Source organism: Pteropus alecto, unplaced genomic scaffold, assembly GCF_000325575.1.
Source record: "Pteropus alecto unplaced genomic scaffold, ASM32557v1 scaffold94, whole genome shotgun sequence".
Lineage (NCBI taxonomy): Eukaryota > Metazoa > Chordata > Mammalia > Chiroptera > Pteropodidae > Pteropus > Pteropus alecto.
This window is the reverse complement of record NW_006437736.1, coordinates 10,705,089-10,721,727: the sequence shown is the minus strand read 5'-3', so window position 1 is coordinate 10,721,727 and position 16,639 is coordinate 10,705,089. Positions and strand designations below refer to the sequence as shown.

General features: G+C 40.2%; 1 long non-coding RNA gene across 3 annotated transcripts in view; it reads left to right on the top strand.

The window, feature by feature from the left end:
- Positions 1-16,639, top strand: part of LOC112481871 — a 320,221-nt gene that overhangs the window by 31,907 nt on the left and 271,675 nt on the right. For 2 of the 3 annotated variants that reach the window (XR_003047064.1, XR_003047065.1), the window contains exon 2: positions 15,628-15,811. The exons of the other annotated variant lie outside the window; for it this stretch is intronic. This is a non-coding gene — a long non-coding RNA (uncharacterized LOC112481871). The remainder of the gene's footprint in view (positions 1-15,627; positions 15,812-16,639) is intronic. 3 annotated transcript variants of the gene reach the window in all.

Sequence of the window (16,639 nt, the reverse complement as noted above, 5' to 3'; positions counted from 1 at the left end):
GTATTTCTTTCCTGAAAAAAGAGCAGGTAAGGAGAGAGGGCATAGCTTTCATAATTCTTTCCCCTAAGAAATTTAAAGCTGCCTACTTTGCCATTTTTTAGTGTTCTGCTCATAGTAAGTGTACTCATGAATTTGAAGATGGTGAATTATAAATAATAGACACAGTTACAAAGCTGCTGGAAATTTTATAAAATTGCTAGTTTGAGCTTCAATAAGCCACCAGGTCGGAAGCAAGTTCCCACTGCTCTATTCTCTGAGGCTAGCAATGGTATACAGCCTTGCATGAACTCCAAAAGGCTGTGTAAAATGTATTGTCCTCTGTATTCATAACTATGATATCAACACCAAAAGCTGGGCTATGAGTATGCTTCCCTATATCAAGACAAAACCCCATTGACTTCTTTCCAGGTTTAAAAAAATATTTTGTCAATTTCTGTGATAAAACTAATGTCATACATATACAGCTTTAAAATTAAGGACAAGAGAATTAACTTTATCCCCTTGCGCCAGAATCACTTCGTGTGCCGCCACTTCCACGTGGAAGTTCTTCTCTAAAGTAGGCAAGTCGCTTAAACAATTGAAAGGAAGCCTTTAAAAACTGAGCTGTTCTATGGAATATATATAAAAAAAGATCTACTTGTTTAATGTTTCCAAAGAATGGGGGAAGTAGAAGCTCCTTTCGAATTTTTTCTCCCCTCGCTCCTTCCCTCACTCCTTTCTTCCCTAACTAGGGAGGAGCTGCTAACTCCTCCCTATTTAATTGTGATTTAACAAAAAAAAAAAGTCATCACAAGTATCGGAGAACTTTGCTATAAACAAGAACTTTTTAGTTGCCACTTCAAGTCCTTGATGCAGGCTAATATTTAAATTAGGAAAATAATGGTAAAAAGCAGAGGCATTTTCTATATTCAGGGACTAAGGATCTACAAGACTTTAAATATATTTTGATCATATTTATTAAGGATCATAAGGCTGTTAAGAGCTAGTTTTTAAAAACCCTCTAAGATCTAAAATAACCACTAAAGACCTTTCGTTTTAAAAGAATAAACAGGATTATGAGAATACATAACTTTTTCCTTGAGGAGCTATAAATGCAAGCCATTAGTAAAGTTCATTTGTGCCATTGGAATTCGTTTCTTATAAGGTCTGTTGGATAATTATTCTTTCTAAACATGACAACAACTACTGAACAGATGTTTAGGTAGATACCAAGTTTGATGGATAAGATATAATGAAGCTGTTCTTTTTATTGTTTTTAATAAAAAAGAAATATCTGATGGTAAAATTTCTTCAAGGCTCTTAATAGGAATATTTTCCCTAGATTAAAGAAAAAAAAGGTGTTATAGAACTTGATGTGATATTCGGATAATGAAAAATGTATCACTTAACAAGGTCTGCATTATTCAGAGTTATGCCCATGCAACTGTGTTCTCTAATCCCCAGCCAATACGTTGCTTGGTAACCAGTTACCTGCACACCTGCTCTGTAGCTATAAGAGACAGTGCATGTGCGGTTATTGGCTGTATTTAGTACAGAAGAAAGAGATAAAAATTCAACAAATATTAATATTTTATACAACAATATATCTTTTACCTTATTATCGCACTCACTGTTTAGCCAAAGATTTTTTTTTTTTTAAATCAGAAGAGTCACTGCTTCTCATCACACTGTCACCTCCCGAGTAGCATGAGAAAGGACTTACATTCTTTTCAGAGCATCTGTAATCAGCTCTGTTTGCTGCAGACAACAGATGCTACCATTAGGAGGGATTTTGCACTTAGGGGAGAGGGAAGGCTAAATGGAGAATTTCAGTTTATAAAAGATTCCAGCCGTGGAGGCAGAATCATTCTAGAATCGGTTTGACCACAAGGGTCTGTCTACAGGAAGGCTTGATTAACACAGCCCTAGACATATCAGTCATTGTGATTAGGCTGTGGTGTAGCTGATCGTTCCTGATTATTTCCCTCTCCAGTTACAGTTCAGAACAGTTCTACCATTGATTGTGTGGCAATGACCCGGTAGGGAAGCCCTAAGAGGCAAGCTTTGGGACCAACACATGAAACTCATGTATTTTTTTCCCATTAGAAAGCTGATTGCACACTATGCTTTTGAGTCTCAGGGCTGCTAGATAAGATGTCCCACGGGCCTTAAAGTCATTTCCTCTAACTTCTAGCTGGATCACAGCAATTTATTTTTTTTTTAAGAGTTGTAAGTTACCTTTAGAGATCGTTTAGTTCATTGGTTCTCAGGCCTGCCTACATGTTGGAATCATCTGGAGACTTTTTAAAATGTTCCGATGTGTTGGCCCAACTCGAAGATTCTGATGTTAGGTCTGGGGTGCTATACTAATTGATGGCCCTTAGGTAAAGGGAAACATAGGGAGTCAAGAAGATATATTCCCTTTCTATTAGTTACCATCTTTTTGTTCTCTTATTAGCCTTAACCATTTCATTAACCAGGGTGGGGCTTTCCCACTCAGGGCAGAGAGGAGGTAGCTTGTTGGATCAGCCTGCTCCCCACCTCCCTACGTCCTATCTACCCATGCCAACCATAGCTTCTTTGAGGATTACCCTGGAGCCACAGGTGGGCAGTGAAGATTTGGCTCTATCAAGGCTCTGAAATGGATTGGACAAGTCCCTTACCTGAATGAACTCCAAGGCCACTCAGTTCCCAAGGCTGACTCTTCACCCCTTGCTTGCTTTTCCATCATACTTGACGATGGCACATTCCCTATGTCCTGCTGTGACATTAGATGACAGCATCATAGTACTTCAAAATCCCAACATTGTAAAGATGTCTCCAAAATTAATGTCAATTCCCTATGAAATGTTTAGGGAGAAATTAGAATCTAAAGACATGATAAAATCCAGAGGAATTCAAGTCCAAAGTCATATTTTATTGCTACCATAATGTAGAAGTCCTTGGAAATTAAAATCAATAATCCATCTTCCTCTGTTTGCTGTTTTTGATCAGTCTTAGTGAGAGGTGTTCTTGATTCTGGATAGTTCTGGGGATTTCCCAGGAGAGGTAGCCCAGGTGGAATCTTTGCTAAGAAAGTGCCTCTGTGCCTTGGAAGTTGTCCTGTGACCATTCCAAGTGACTATGAGCATCATGTGTAAAGAATCTAGAGTTAATAGGACACTGAAGATCATTGTTAGAAAATGAGCCAAGCCCCAGTCTTTAAGCTGTTGTCCCCTATCCAGGGCAAAACTGTGTTCCCAGAACCTAGAACTGAGAGTTGCCAAAGGCTAGAGCAGAGATGCAGTGGTAACTGAGAGGAGGCCCAGAGGAGAAAGTGTTTGGCTTCATCAGGAAGCCAGTCTGCTATTGTCATCTTCCCAAAACACACAACTCATGACCTTAAATGCAGTGGGAGGAATATTCCAGCGAGAGGTTGGCCAGTTTGAGCCTGGGAGTTTAGCCTACCTCGGAAAAACACCACCTACGCACACGTCTCCTTCTTTTGACATACTCTTTGAGGCATTGGTACCCTCTGCGATAAAAATTCGTAATGGAGGCAGCTCCTGTTATTGGATCTTATTAGAGCTCTTTTCCCCTTTTTTATTACACATATTAGAAACTTCTTTATTTCTTTTTCCCTTTATACTGCCTACCTGTAAGCTACTAACAATTTAAACCCAGAACCTCTTGGGGGCTCTGCTTAATATGTGAAGCTCAGCTGCTTTGCAGTTTAAAAAGAGCAATTCTTTTTTATACTTCTACCCTGACCCCATCCTTCTGTGTCCTGTCCTTGCACTGAGGCTCTCCCCTTTGTTGAGACTATGGCTCTTGATAGGGTCTTGTACATGCTACTCTGCCTCTAGAGGAAGTTAGCCTAGATGAGCCACCACAAGCAGCAAAGATCAGCGAAGGGGAAAACCAGACCCAGCCTCCTGTCCAGGGCCATTAGTTCAAACCCAGCTACGTAACTCTCAAAACTAGACTTTTAATCTGACAAACTTTTAATTTTAATTTCAAAATATTCCTTCTACATAAAGCAACAGATATGCAAATAAATAGAAAAGTTCTTAAACATAAGGATAAATTTGTCATATATTAATAAAACTTCACAATTACAAAAAAACAAACAAATAAAAAAAAAAACCAGAAACAATAAAATGGCCTGATGGACCATCGAAGCTGCTAGTCACCACCGAACAGCCCCGAATCATAGGCTCCATCAAAGGCCTGTGACTTACACACCATCAATTGCTACAGTTTTGTTTTGTTTCTCAAAATTCTCGGTTCATACATCAGTTGTTGGGAGGTTGAGGTTAGTTCCTAAAACTGTGAGTCTCTCTGCTCTGTGGAAATGCAGATTAGAATGTGAGCTTCCGAGGGCAACTTGCCCCTAAGAGGGAGGAGGAACAAAGCTGGGCTACACGTCTCATTTCTCTGCCAAATTCACCATCAGATAAATTACTACAGCTCAAGGGGCCTGGCAGTAAGAGGGCAGAGAGAGGCCAGGAGTTTTATATTAATTGATGTCCTTTCATGTTCAAAGGAACATCAGGAGTGGGAAGGAGGTATTCCTTTCCTCATACCTGTCTATACCTTTCTTACTTCGAATGCCCATAAATGTCACCAAGTCTTCTCTTATTCCACCTTCTAAGTGTCTTGTGTATCCACCCCTTCCCCTCTATCTCCACTGCTACTGCCCAAGTCAGGCCTTTGTTTTCCCTTTTGCTAAGAATTGCATACTCTTCGTTACTGGAGTTCTGGCCTTTGTGCCCTGCCCCCTTCCAGTCCCTTCCCCATACCCTAGCATATCAACAAGCAAAATCTATCTTCCAGATCACTGGGGTGATCATTTTATTGTACATGTCTGATAATGTCACTTCCATGCTCAGTATCCATCAGTGGCTTCCCATTGCCTAAAAGATACTTTCTCAACTCCTCTGTCTGATATACAAGATCCTTCACCATTTGAAAGGTGGTTAAGCTGTGGACTCTATAGAGAAAGAATGTCTGGTTTCAAAGCCAGTGTCCAGATATGAGACCTTGAGCTAGTAAATCAACCTCTTTGTGCCTTCCTCTCCTCATCTATGAAATTGGGATAAAAATAGTACTTATCTCAAAAAGAGATAATTTTATAATAATAAGTAATATAACAATCCACGCGAAACACCTATCACCATACCTGGCACATAGTTAGTGCTCAGAATTAACCATTATTTTTATTTGGCCTCTGCTTGCTTATCTAGCCCTGTGTGTGCCACTAACCCCCCATATACTGCAAAGTCTAGTCTTAGCTATTTGCTCTTCTCTGACACTGCCACACTTTCTCAGGTCTCTGTGTCTTTTACCCATGCTGGCCTTTCTGTTGGAATGCCCTTGCCCACCTTGACTGCCTGGCAACACCATCTTCATCCTTTAAATCTCAGTTGAAATGCTTTTTCTTCCATGGACAGACTTAAGTGTTCCTTATCTTGGGCTCCTACTTCCCAATGCACATAGTGCCAGTAAAGTAAACACCCATATTCTCCTAAGACTATGCACTTTCTGAAACCGGAACTAAGTTTTCCTGCCTATGTTTCCTGGTGCCTAACCCAGTGGTAGGCATACATAGAAAAGTTTGTTGAGTGAGTGACCATGCAAATGAGCAGGCTTTTTTTCTAGAGGAAGTAATTTCAAGTTTTGAAAGCTCTGCATGTACGGTATTTTGTGGAGAACCAGCCCTTCAGCGTATTTTCTGATGTAATTCAGTGGAAACTTTAAATGAAAAAGAATCTTAGAATACAGATAATTGCTATTTTCACTTCAAACTACTTTTTAAAGTCTAAATTCAGAGCTAATAGAGATTTTTTATTTTTTTTTTTACCAGTACTAATATATTGTAGGTGTGGGAGGAAGGAGAGAATAATTCACATCTAACCTTTTAGCTACCTTCTTTGTTGAAATAACTTTTCTAAAACGAATGATACAGTTGATGCAATTGCTTTTAAATGAATTGCAATGCATTCATATACTGCCCTGAGTAAGTTGGTTAGTCTCCAGGCAAACAGTTCTTGTACACTGATCATTTAGAGCTTTTTTTAAAAAAACTTTTCAAAAGGTCAATTGGTTTATTTTTATATATTTAGCAACAGTTTACAAAGCAGTCTTTTTAGAGCTGTCATTGTATTCATTTCCCTGGTTTTAGTAATTGTGAATTTTATATTTCCTTGGGAAGCAATTAATACATTTAGGAAACTCTCCTGGGTTTCATAAACACTTCCAATTAAAATGTATTGATTTGGCGGTGGTTTCTCCTTGGTATCAGTTCACAAAGACCAACGAGCAATTCATGTGGCTTTGTCTAACCTGAATGTGAGCAAAAATGAGACATCTGAAGATATTTTCTCTTTTTCCCTTAGAAGTTAATTAGTTCTATCAGTATTATTAGCCTGTAAGCACCTGGAGGGCAAGGGTAATGTCTTATTCATTATTACACCTCACCTAGGGTCTAGCCAAGGGCCTGCATATATTAAAGGCAGCGATTAGCGCCCGCAGCAGGGACTTGCACAAGTGAAGGAACTTTGCCACTGGCCAACGTAGAGATTCAGCAAAACAATTTAGCAAAGGTCGGAGCAGGAGCTTAGTGAGTTCCAGGCAAACAGGACAGACTGCAGAACCACCTGGGACTAAGTCAAAAGATGGAAATGCAGCAGAGGAACCTTTCCTAGAAAGGAAGCCTGGGAAGGGGAGGGGAATCCAATCAGGAGACTTTCTGGATGTGGTGTAATTCCCTGAATACCCTGCAGATTGCAATCACGTGACAACTTGAAATGGGTAGATGTTTGCGGGAAACTTGGAAAAAATTCAAAAGTCTGGGGATAGGAGTTCTGGTGAGAAGTATTTATGACAATTTCTCAATGCAGTGGTTTGTGTGTGTGTGTGTGTGTGTGTATGAGAGAGAGAGTGAAAATGGGTGTGTGTGTGTGTGTTTCATCAAAAATTAGGCCTCTATTGGAGCAAAGGATTAGATTTCTCTCAGAAGCTAATTCTTATGTATGAAGACCAATAGTCTTATTCTGTGTACCAAATGCTGGCTTAAGTCCTGTGGAGAATACAAATGAAATGTAAAATGTGGTATGTTCATTAATACTTTATAGCCTAATTAGATGTGTAAAAAAGATCATGTAAGCGTTGGAACAGTATTTGATAAATGAGAAAATAGAGAGATATGTTGTTCAGTGCATTCAAAAGAAGAAGTCATTCTGGGCTTGCTCTATGGAAAGGTGAGATGTGACCTGAGCCCTGAGGGATGGGTGAGTGGCCTTTCCACCAGTGGAAAAGAGATGTCACATGGATAACCTGGGGGTGCACAGTCACGGGCTTGAGTGAGAGCATTTGGCTGATGTAGAAGATTCTTATTGTTGAGGCAGGGAAAGTCGGAGCATACTGAAGATTCATTACAGTCTGGGCCTTCCGTGGCGGGTGAAGCCATTTGAGCTTTACTGATGAGACAGTGAAGAACCATTTATGGTTTTTCACCAGGGCACTGACAAGATCAAAGTAGTCTTTTAGAAGATTACTTTAGCAAAATTATCCAGGCTGGATTGAAAGAGAAGAATCTGAAGGCAGTGAGACCAGTTTGAGAGTGTCAATTTTCTAAAGTTCTGAATATTATATCATCTCCATTCATCCAAATATAAGGTCCTTCTCAGCACGGTGACATAAAAAGCCCTAAATTTTTACTACATTCTCTTGATTATATTGCACAATACGTATAAAATATCTTTAAGATTCTCTTCACTCATTTAAAGGATAATTTAAAAAAAAATAAAGATGAAATCATGACTCTCATACAGTTTTAAAATGAACACATGTTAAAGATTTTATTCAACCCATGAAAGAAGGAACCTGTACGATAACCAGTTCAAGGGATAATCCAAAGAATGGATACATTTACAAATCAGGAATGTTGAAATGAATGTACGAATGGAGGTGAAACTGGATTTTTCTACAATAAAAGAAGGAAGTCAATGGAACTTCTGTCAGGTAGAATTTACAGATCTGTACACAAGAACCACTTTGAATTTCTATCAGTTATTTACAATTTACAGACCTGTTCAATAACTTATGGCAATGAAAGGCTAGAACCAGGTAATCCAGAAGGGTGTGCTGTAGACAATGCAGAATTTTCCACTGAAGCACAATTTTTTTTCTAAATTTCAAAGACTTGTGATGGTCCTTCTCTTTATACCAAAATTTATTTCAAAATGCCACCCTTCTTCACCCCCTCTCACATTGGGCTACTTCCTGTCACATCTGAATCTCTTTTTCCAAAAGCAGTTCCAGGCCCTTCTTTCCTAGAGCGAATTAATTAATTCTTTCTTGTTTCTCTCCCTTCTTCCCTAGGATCAACTTTCAAAAACTCAGGTTTCTCCTTCTCCCTAGAGAGAAGTTTGCGAAAACATATGGTTCACATATTCTCCATCATATACACAGTCTCAAATTTTTATGCAATTGTTTTGGACCAAAAATGTTTTGAGATTGTGATCCTGTTCGAAAGACAAAAAGTGGGTAGGAAAAATTGTAGATTTTTTTTTCTTATTCCACTGTAAATCTACTAAGGGATAGTCTGGTCCAAACTTAGTTCAGAGTGGAAGCGGCTGAGGACAGTTAAGTTGAATGCCTTGTCCGGTTAGAGGCAGAGATGAGACTGGACGTTGGGTTCCTTGGTTGGGTTCCTTGGTCTAAGAGTCAGACAGACAACACGGATTTATTGAGTGCCTACTATGTGCCAGGTCTTCATGGAGTTTGCATTCTATGTGGAGGAGACAGGCAATAAATAAGATAAATGAGTAAATTATGCGGTATATCATACATACATTATGCAGAATATGAAAAATGCCATGAAGAAAAATAAAAGCATTTTAAATAGGGCGATCAGGGAAGTCCTCTGTGAGAAGATGGTTTTTACACAAAGACTCGAAGGAAGTGAAGGAGTAAGCCATGAGGATATGTAGGGGAGAACATTCTAGGCAGAGGAAACAGGAATTCCAAAGGCCCTGAGCCAGAAGTGTACCTGGTAGGTCTGAGGAATGACAGGAAGTCTCACAGCTGGAGTGATGAGTATTGCAGTCGAAGATGAAATTAGATCAGTAAGGGCAAGGGGAACAGATCATGTAGAATCTTGTAGACCATTGTAGTGCTTGCCAATTGAGATGGAAATCACAGGAAGATTTTGAATTAACTATCTATATTTTAAGATTATCCTAGCTGTTATGTTGGGGGTAGGGGGTGGGGTGGTAGTGAAGGTGAGGGGGGCAGTAAAATAATGATCATCACTGTGTTGACCTTGAGTCAGTTTACTTCAATTATCAAACAACTTGGGTTATTTATTAGTTTTCTTGACATCTTGCTAGGGACTAGGATACAGTTCTACATGATTCCGTTCCTACTCCTGTTGAGCCCAATCTTATAAAAGAGACAACTCTAAAAAGAAATTTAAAACATTATAATGTGTCGTGGCAAGCACAACAACAGAAATATGTTCAAGGTACAGACACAGGCCCCCCTAAAAGAATGGCGTGCAGAGAGGGCTTCTTTAAGGAGCTGTATTTTGAAAAAGAAACAAGAGTTTCACAGGGTTCCATCCCTGGGTAGAGGGACCAGCAAGATTTGTGGGGTAGTGTAAGCTATTAAGTTGTTCATTTCTGTTTTATTCTTGGGGATGCATTAGAGTCGAAGTGTTGAAACAAGACTCCCCAGCCCCACTCCCTGTGGCCCAAGAACAACCCATTTACCCCTGTGGTTTAAGGTTTGTCTTGGGAGAAGAGTTGCAGGCAGAGTGAATAACCAAATGTAAAGACCCTGAAATGGAAACTTGCTTTGTGCGTTAAGGAACATGCTGGTCTACGAAGCTAAGGGGAGCATGGGAGTCAAAGAACCAGGTGCCTCGGGTTATGGGAATGATTTAGGGCCATCAAGGAGTTCATTTAGAGTTTTTTCCCAGGGGAGGGAGAACAATCTTTGTACTTTGAATTGAGAAAGGAAGTGACTCAAGAGAGATGAGGTAGCTTCTTGGAATTTGAGAGATAGAGATTTGGGTATTTCCTTAAGTATAGGATATGAAAGCGTCATGTGGTAGGAAAAGGGGTATATGGATGCTTGTATGGGGGTTAGTCAGTGAGTCCTTAGGAGCAAGGATGAAGTTTCTCTGTGGCTAATCCTGCAGGCCATGGACAGCTGCACTGTGAGCAGTCATTAAGAGCAGGAGCTTGGAGTTGGGCTGATGGGTCAAATCCCAGCCCCGCCACTCACCCTGGGCAAATAACTTGACCTCTGTTCCTTGACTTGCAAAATGGGGCTGGTAAGAATAATGCCTACCTCATAAGGTTGCTAAGAGGAATATAGAAGCAGATATATGCAAATTGTTTGGAACAGTGGGTAGCACACAGAAAGTGCTGTATATGTGCCCTTATTATTGTTACCCCCACTGTGAGCAGTGTCCATGGCCTGCAGATAGCCTTGACAGAGGTGTTAAGTAGCAGAAGGAACAGTTACAATAAGGGCAACCATTTGGACCCGGAACAGGCCCTCTTCCAATGGGAGTCTTAGGATCCTTACAGAACTCAGTGGAAGGAGGATTGGATTTCTCATTAACACACTGGCAGAGAAAGACTGAGCCAGTTTTAATTTTATCTAGAAAAATTAAAAAAGAAATGTGATATTTCTTGAGTGTATAATGAAGCAAATTTTTAGTGGTTTCATGTGCTTAGGGAACTACAAGTGGCTATAAATTGCTGAAAGAGATTCTGAGGTGGGGATGGGTGACAAGTAATGGTGAAAAGGTAGGCAGGAATCAAATTAAGATGGACCTCAAATGCTCTTCAATTGACCTTGGCCTTCATTCCGTACATGCTGGGGAACCAGAGAAGGATTTTTAAGCTGAGATGACAAAATCAGATTTAGATCTTTAATAACTTTGTTGGCAGCAGGAGCGTAGATGTAAAATTGTCAAGATGAGAGAGAAAAGATGATTAGTTAAATGGCGGTTGCAACAATTCCAAGGAGGAAGAATAGAAGCCTGAGTTAAGATACTAGCAGAAGGGATAAAGAAAAGACAATGAAGCCGAGACATCAATCTAGAAGTCTTGGGCCTGATATTGCAGGCAGGGAAGTCAGCCTTTGGATATGTGAAGGCCAAGAGAAGGAACAGACTGGGGGATGACAATGAGTTCAGCTTGGGTCTCGTTAGCTAGAGATGCCTGTGTCCAAGTGAAGGTGTTCAGATTGGCCCAAGATAGAGGTTTGGGAATCATGAGTATGGAGGTGGTTAGGGAGGGTGTGGAATTGCTGAAGGCAAAGCAGTAACATCAGAAGAAAACTCTGGAAACACCAGAGGTTTTATGGAGGATCATGGGAGGAAATGGTCAGACTGAAAGAAAGGCAACAGGGAGGGTAGTTGCCAGTGAACTAGAGAAGGAGTTTTTAAGAGGCCTTGAGGTTAAATTCAGAGAGTTCAAGAACAGAGAACTTTTGCTTGCCTGAGTCAGGAGGCTGGCAGAAAAAGAGGTCAGCCTTCAGCAAGTCAAGGAAGGAATAAGAAGCGAGGATGTGGTGAAGGAGAGTGTGGACCACACTTTGAAGAAATTTAGGTACAAAATAAAGGTGAGGAGGAAGCTGGGTCAAAGAATATACCCTTGTCAGACCTCCAGTTTGTGCGAACTTATTAGATAGGTCATGGAAAAGTTCTCAGCAAAGAGAACATTTGAGGATTAATATATATATTATATATATATATATATTTTGAGGGTTAATATATTTATACTTAAAAGGCAGGGATGTATGTAATGCTTTTAGAACTCCTTTTCTAAAGCAAATCTTAAAAAATTATCAGTTTGACTATCTGAAAAATTCACATAAGATGACATGAATGAGATGTTAACTGAAGAATCCCTGTATTTAATAGACATTTTAATTTTGTTTTCATCAAAGTTCGATGCTGTATTTTCTAAAATATATTGAATCCCTCCGGCAGCTTCATCTCATTGCATGGGTGTGTGTGTACTTTGTCCCATAAAATCCTTTTGAAACGTTCTTTTAAATGCGATATGAAAGCACACAGTTTCTCCTGCAGCACAACTCAAAAATTTAAAACCATTAGTCTAGTGCCGAACAGTGATGAAATCCATTTTTATGATTCAAAAGGGCACACGCTTCCTGGGAGAAAGGAATGGAGCTTTTATTTTGGAGAAATGGCGGGAACACTATGGGAGGTATATTTGGGATAATTGTAAATGTAGTTTTTCCTTGCACGAATGAATCTTAGATTGTTAGTTAGGAATATTCTGAAACAATACAATTATCGGCGAGAAAACACTCAAATGCCTCATTGCGTTCAGTGGTTTCTTTTATTAACTGTAACACCTGCCGTTTCGCAGCCTGTGCTTCTGTCTCCAGACATAAAGTGAAGGGGGTCCCACAACAAATATTGGGCTAATTTAAGCCTCCAAATAATAAAATAGCACTCAGACTTCAGCCTCAGTAATCTGAGTATGTCAGGTAAAAGCGATTTTCTTGTTAGAATGAAATGTATTTTTTCTGAACTGTTCATTTAACAAATGGAAGGAGAAGAGTGTTTTGGAGAGCACCTGGGCACACCTGGCTCAACCTCTTCACCTTTGTGGTAGGAATCTGCCCTCTTTCTTAGCTAGATTTTCGGGGGTAACTTCGAACTGCTGGAAGGTGTCGAGATCCCTGTGCCCTTCTGAGCACTGGCTTTCAGTGATGAGACTGCTCCAAATAATGATTCTTCTAATGTTGATCTTCAGGCCCAGGGGGATGGCCATGGAGGAGCTAACCTCTTAGATTTTATTTTCTTCATATGGGCTCCTTAGCATCGTGTCTACTATAGGGTCTCAGTTTGGCTCTGAATTGTTAACTATATCAGCTTTGGCCATGGACTTAAACTTGTAGGAGGATTCAAATAGTGCCTTCACTTATAAAGAGATGTTAGGTTTTATTAAAAGCCAAAAAAAAAAAAAAAAAAAAAAAGAAGAATCCTTAATATAGAGAGAATACGCCATGTTCTTGGGTTGCTGTAGAGAAATCATTCAATGGAATTTTTGCAGATTGAGAAGCCAGGAAAGCAATCCACAAAGCCTATGTCTGGGCCACTCTATCTCAAGGAATCAAGTGTGCTCAGGAAGTCAGGCAGGGTCTAGAGAGGTCTGGAAAACAGGCTTTTGTATAGCTAGTTGAACAGGTATAGTGGAGGAATGATAACCGAGAAAGAAAGATTGATTAACTAGAGGAAAAGAGATTCTTTAGGTGAAAAGATGAGATATTCTTGGAAAAAGCAAACAGAGATGCATGAGAATTATAACATTCAAGGCTAGGGATAGACAAATACAAAACGTAAAACAAGGTTCTTTCAGACCTACCTCTTCCTAAAGGAAGTACTGAAAAAGGGAAGCATTCATTCAATAATCAGTCACCACATGTTTACTGAGTGCTTCCTATGTGTCAGGCACTGATCCTGGATAATAGAAATATATCAGTGAACAGAAAAGATTCTAAAAAACTATTTCTGTGGATTTTACATTTTAGTAGGAAAATCAAGCAACGAATATAATAAACAAACGAACAAACAAACAAACAAATAAATAAATTATATAGAGTGTTATAGAAAAGAAGATATATCAATGTACAGGAGATTAGGAGTTCCTGGGAGGGCGGAGATGATGGTAGTTAAGGCGGGCCTTATTGAGAAGGTAATATTGGAGTAAGGACTTGAGGGAGATGAGGGAGTGAGCTAGGTGGTATCAAGGAGAAGAGTATTACAAGTAGAGGGAACAGCTAACGCAAACACCCTAAGGTAGGGGTGTGTCTGGTGTGTCTGATGAGGAGCAAGGAAGCCAGTGAAATGAAAGCAGAGTAAGCAAAAGAGGATAGTAGGAGATGACCTTAGAGAGGTAACAAGGGGCCTTATTGCATAGAACCCCATTGTGAGGACTTTGACTCTGAATAAAGAATAAGAGAGTCCCAAGATTGTTGCAGCAATCCAGAAGAGGGATGAAGGTAACATAGTAGAAGTGGAGAGTTGCAAGCTTCCAGATATATTTGAAGGTGAAGCCAATAGCATTCTCTGATTGATTGATTACAGGATGTGAAAGAAAGGGAAGAATCAAGGATGACTCTAAGGATTTTGGCTTGAGCAACTGGAAAGGTAGATAGAGAGAGAGAGAGAGAGAGAGAGAGAGAGAGAGAGAGAGAGAGAGAGAGAGTTAGTTTTTAAGTCTGCCAAAATGGTAAGAGGTGGGACTGGGGAGACTGGAGAGGGACAGATGTCAGGCTAGTTCAGGCCGGACTTTACCTCATGTACATAGGAGTTTAGAGTTTATCTTCAAGGATTTGTGGAGTTGTCAGGGGCTTTAAGCAAGGGAGTGTGGCAATGAGATGTTGTCTTAGAAAGTCACTTTGATTAAGTATGGAGATTGCATATGGAAGGACTGGGGAATAGCAGACAAGGAGATCGGTAGGGAAGCGGTTGACAAACCACAGGTGAGAAGTGACAGTGGCCTTCACCTGAGGCAGTGGAGTGGCAGTGATACGGGAAATGGTGGAGAACTGACAGACCTTGGTGAGTGGATATGGAGGTTCAGAGAGGTAAAGGTTCAGAGAGGAGATGTCATGACGAATTATTTATGTACTTTTGAATTGGACAATCGGGCAGATAGTGATGTCCTTCATGGGACAGAGAATTTTAAAAAACCAAATCAGAACAAAGGCAGTGGTGGTGGTAGTCGTAAGAGCTATCAACGTCTTTGAGCCCTTAGTGCCAAGCTGTGTGCTAAACACTCTGCATGGATCACCTCATTGAATACGTGCAACGTGGTAGTTGCTGTTGGTCTCTATACTTTATGGAAGAGGAAACCTGGGCTTGGAAAGGTTAAGGAGCATGCCCGCCACACATATCTAAGAACTGATGAAATGAAAGTTTGGAATCAGACAGATCTGATCTCAAATCCTGGATCACCAGTCATGGGAACTGGAGCATGTCCGTTAACTTATCTGTCATGGAGAGAGCACCTACCACCTAAGACTCAGTGAGATGACACTGCCTGGGTTTTCAACACACTGCCTGGCACATGGTGAACAGTAACTTTCACTGACAAGGTGTTCTCCAATTATTACATAAGCCTATGAGCCAGGAGTTATAAATATTCCCATTTCATAGATTTGCAAAGTGTAGCTCAAAAAGAATAGTTAACTTATTTGTGTTGTGTCAGGAGACCAAATGAATCGTTTTGATTTCCAAACTCATATTCTTTTTACTACAACAGGCTGTGTTTCGTTTTCTTGGGAGGCGGTACAATGATCAATAATTAGCCTACTGATGTCTTGGAAAGTTACTAGTCTCCAGTGAAGCTAGAAACTTCTGTGGGCTTCCTAGCTAATGTTTACTGTGTTGTAAATTGCATCTTGAGGATTCTAAGCTCTTAATGTTATTATTAGCTGCTGTGATAGGTTATGATGACCTTGGCTCCCTTTTCAAGGGAGTTTGACTATAGATGTTCCTTCTTCTTCCCTGCTTCTGCCCAGTCCTTACTTGATTTGTTACACTTCCATTTCCTAAATTTTTGACTATAACTTCTAATAAAGCATTGGACATCTATTTATTTATTCTTTCAGCCAACATTTATTCTGCACCAGGCGCTGTGTTGGAAGAACAGTGACAAATGAGACAGCCTGTCTATCATATCACTCTCAGACTATAAAAGAGACCAGCATGTTAGTGGTCCCCTGCAAACCTATGTAACACAGTGGAGATGAATGAGATGACGGTGTGCACAGAAGAGGAACTGAGTGATTCTGAGTGAGTGTGTGTGGTTGGGGTGGGGGGTGACGTGGAAAGGGGCAGTAATAGTAGACTTAACAGATAGGATGTCATTTGAATTGGTACTTTCTTTAAGAAGATTTCTGGGTGCAGAAGGAATGGAAGCATGAAAGAAGTCAGTGAAGGGACTCATACCTACATTATAGAGCAGTTTGCCCATTAAAATCACACAGGAGTCTTTTAAAAAACACTTCGGTTCTCAGGCCCCACCCAAGGTGCACAGAAACAGAGCCTCTGGGGGTGGGACCCGAGGTGCTGGTGGTTTGCAGAGCTCCCCAGCTGGTTGTGTATGCCCTCAGCACTGAGATCCACTGCCCTGGGAGGAATTCAGCGCTCCAGCTCAGAAGACTGCAGCAAGTCCATGGCAGCACTGTTGGTAATAGCAAAAAATCTGGAAGAAAACAAACAAACAAACAAATACAACAAATGTGCCTCGATAGAAGATAGGATAAATAAATTATGCAGTGCATGCCCCCCACTGGAATTTAAGCACCATGAGGTCTGTTTTGCGCACTGCTGTATCCCCAGAATAAAGCCTGGTACATGGGAAGCCCTCAACTATTTGTTTAGCAATGAATGCAGTATACTTGTATGATCCCATTGTGTGGGATACATGGCAGCAGTGACTAATGAATGAATTATAGCTACATGCGTCAATGTGAATGAATAACAGAAACATGAATGAGACAAAAGAATAATCACGTATGATGCTACTTCTCAAAGTTTAAAATCAAGCAAAACCAAATGATAGTATATTCAGTTATATAGGCATGTATGGTCCATTGCTATGTAAATACGACAGAAGGA